We start from the raw sequence: 4,377 nt of genomic DNA, 5'->3' as shown, positions 1-4,377 counted from the left end.
ATTGGGTCTTTTGATTTTTAGTTTCTATTGTATTATCATATATTTTTTTTGGGGGGGAGGGGAGCATGTATTTTTTTTTCATTCCCTATGACATTATATTATGTTTTTGTCATTGAGTTTTATTTGTCACATTCGTTGGTATATAAGTAAAATATTGCATTTGGTGCTTTTTTTCTACTCTATGATGCTTTTGTTGAATGAAACTAGCGTATTTTTCAAGTAGCAGGTGAACAAATCAATTCTTTAGAAGAATCTAAATTGATCAAATGAATACACCATTACATTTACACCTGCTCAACGTGTCAGAAAACAATTGCTTGTAAATTTAGCCAATGAAAAGTCTTATGAATTAAGAAATTCGGCTGCACCTTAAATTTTAAAGAATGGAGTCAAAATTATTTAATTTTTTTGTTGAAAGGTAAGTAAATGGAATCAATTATGTAGTTTAACCAGCACACACCCTTGGTGCGATGATTATTTCGCAAGTATAAGTGCTTGTGAAATGTGGAGGGATAAGGGCTAGGGTTCAAGTCTTCAGGAGGGAGTTTTACATATATATATACATTTAAATTATGTTAGAGTTGAATTTCTATTTGGTAAAAAAAAAACTATATAGCTCAACTTTCAATTCCCTCAAAAAAAAAAAAAAAAAAAAAAAAAAAAAAACTAAACTATGTAGCTTAACTTTAATTATTATTGTTATTATTATTGTTGCTGTTGTTGGGTCAAGAAGCCCAGTTCATGTTTGTAAGACCTTGAACCTGATGGCCCTGAACTATAAGAAGCCTGCCCAAAACTGTTCTCAACATGCATATCTTTGAGGTCTGAGAAGGTATTATAACTTTATAGCCAGTTCTGGCTTTTGGCCTGATATATTGAATTATGGAGTGTTGAATTTGAATGCATTATTGATGACCAAAATAAAGTAAGTATATATCTATAAGACCTTATATAAGGTTATTCCATGTTATAAACTATGCCGTCGTAATCTAAAGAAATGTTGTCCAAGGAGTTGCTTACTACTGGGGTAAGACACAAAATCCACAACCAAAGAACCTTTAGAGTAAATCCAAGAGCATGGGAGAAAGGAAGAGAGAAGGAGTTTATTTTCCATTATTTACACAAATGGGATGTTATCCCCTTTTGTAACTCACTCCCATATAATGTATGTCACATGGGAGTTAATCTCATTTAATAAGGCCAATTTGATTGGCCTGAATATGCCCATTAATGGGCAACCCAGTTGGCCAAATTCTAATAATAATTTTTGGAGCACACTGATATACAATTTTATTATGAAAGCATAAAACCTCAAAAATAGCCAGAGGTTTAAGTTATTCAGCTGATGAATATCTAGCCAATGGTATTGTAACTTTGTAAGTGAGTTGACATCTCCCATACACAAAATATTTGAAAGTTTAAATAAAAAAAAATGTTCGAGTTGCGGGGTTAACTATTTAAAATTAGTTTATAATTACCACATTATTTTAATTGTTTTGACTATAAATGTAGATTATTGTATTCTACCAATAATTTCAAATTATGGGTTGTAAAGAATTATAAATCTTATGAGTAGGTGAGTTGTAGTTATCCTACTCATAAGATTTATAATCAGACTGTTTGGATCTTACTTACATTAAAACTAATCAGACTATACGTTCAAATTTATCATACCTATAAAAAAAAAATGGAATAGGCTTGACTAGAGGAATTTATAGTCATTTTTCCTCATGGCTAGGGAAGAAGGATTGGTGTCCAATGGACCTCTTCCATATCTCCCTCCCCTTGTCATCATGAGTTATCGAGGTTAATGTCGCCTTTTCCTTTTTAAGTGGGATAGACTTATAAGAACATCTCCAACAGCTTATCTAAATTTTTGTACTGTTTGGACAGTGAATAGTGACATTTAGTTTTTACCTACCTACTTTTTCAAATACACTTTCCAACAGATTTTCTATCATTTTCTCCATCTCATTTAAATATTATTTCTCCATTCATTGTTTATTCTTTTGTTAATCATCATTTATTCTTCCTATTGAGTTGTGTGATTTTTTTAAGGAGAAAAATTCATTTGGAATTGCTATAGTGTTTTCTATATCTAGAGAAGCACTATAGCAACTTCAAAAAAAATTTGGAAAAGTTTTGCATTTGGAGAATCTGTTGGAACTGATTTTTGGGGTTTGTTCTTTAAAAAATAGATTTAGCTAATCTATTGGTGATGCTTTGACACCTTTAAAGTTTAAAGTGATGGACCCTGAACTGTATGAAACATGCCCAAAATTGTTCTCTACATGCATATCTCTCAAGGGTTATTATAACTTTATAGGCAGTTTCGGCTTTTAGCCTATATATTGAATTATGGAGTGTTGAATTTGAATGAGTTATACTGATACCAATATAAAATGAGTAATATATCTATAAGACCTTACATATGGTTATTCCACCTTATAAACTATGCTGTCATAATCTAAAGAATTGTTGTAATGGAGGTGCTTACTACTAGAGTAACATCCATAAAACTCACAACCTAAGAACCTTTGGAGTAAATCTAAGAGCATAGGAAAAATAAATTCCTTCTTTCTACCTTTCTCCCATGCTCTTGGATTTACTCAAAGGAATTTATTTTTCATTATTTACACAAATGGGATGTTACACCCCTTTTGCAACCCACTCTCATATAATGTATGTCACATTAGAGTTAATTTCATTTAATATCTCCAATTTGATTGGCCTAGATTTGCCTACTAATGGGCAACCTAGTTGGCCAAATTCTAATAATGACTTTTGGAGCGCAGCTACATTCGGTTTTGTTATGAAAGCATACAAGATACAACCTCTTAAATCTCTAAAAAAACACACTCTCTCTCTCTCTCTCTCATCTTGAATTAATAAATTTTAATTAATTTAATATCTCTTTTATGTGAATCCAATACTGATGTACTTTTTTTGTCCACTTATTACAATTTAATTTATATATATATATATATATATAATGTGTGCATACGTAGACTAACTATTTATAATCAGTTTATGATTACCACATAATTTTTAATTGTTTCAAATTTAAACGTAGAATTTATTCTATCAATAATTTCAAATTATGGGCCATAAACAACTATAAATCTTACCCTTAGGTGTTCCCAAAAAAAAAAAAAAATCTTACCCTTAGATGAGTTCTAGTTAGTATAATACATTGGTCAAATTTTGTCTTCAAAAAAGGCAATTAGGTTCAAAACTCCCCTACACTAAAATTAATTATTGTCTCTATAAGTTCAAATTTATTATAGTCATGAGAAATTTGTTGTTAGTTGCGCGAATAATTAGCAACACATAGTTGCTGAAAGCTTGAAACCATCATGCACCATATATATATATATATATATATATATATGATTTTTTTTAATATATATATCTGAGACAGAAACCTACTTTAACATAATTTAAATGTATATGTGTGTGAAACTTTATCCTAGAGACTTGAATCCTGATCTTTGCCTCTCTTACCACCACAAGAACTTATACTTGAAAAGAAATAGGTTTGCAAATATAAATTTGTATTGATGTATAATGAGTACAATCTCTATTTTGATTCTTTTACAAAAGAATACCCTCTGATTCTATCTTCATTGAATTTGACTCGAACAAGAATCTTCTTGACTTTAATTGGAAGATGGATTGATTGGTCTTCACAATAAATCTCTAGCTTCGAGCTTATTAGAGATTTATTTTCCTTCAAGTTCTTCAAGCCCTTCGAATGTTCTTCAAGTTCTTTGGATGTTCTTCAAGTTCTTCAAAGATTCTTCAAGTTCTTCGAATGTTCTTCAATTTCTTCAAAGTTTCTTGAGACGGAATTTCTCCAGAGCTTAGGCCTTTTGAAAACTTGGTGCTCAAAATGAGAGGTGATTATTTTAGAGAATAAGCTTCACTTCGAATTGATATACTTGAAAGTATGTAGTAGACTTTTGATTGGCCCAAATTCTTCTTAGAGATAATTATCTTTATTTATCTATTTTGATAAAGATAATAATCAATAAAGATAAATAATTATCTTTATTTAATTTATTTTAATAAAGATAATTATCTATCAATTTTGAATAGAAAATTTATCTTTATTTTGTAGGCCAAATGACACGTGGCAAATTTCAATATGTCAATGTAATATCAATTTGGATGACAGATGTCATCATTTGATTTAATTAATTTATTGACATTAAGTAAGAATTTGCCACTAAATTTTGATGTGGCATTTTATAATTGACTTAAAATTTTGCCTTCTACAAATACTTTCTTAATTCTTCAACAATATCACATTTTTAGATTTTTTTTTTATTTTTTATTTTTTATATTGATATCACACCCTAACGTTACATTTTTTAA

This window comes from Quercus robur, chromosome 7 (assembly GCF_932294415.1).
Source record: "Quercus robur chromosome 7, dhQueRobu3.1, whole genome shotgun sequence".
NCBI lineage: Eukaryota > Viridiplantae > Streptophyta > Magnoliopsida > Fagales > Fagaceae > Quercus > Quercus robur.
This window is presented reverse-complemented; position numbering follows the sequence as displayed.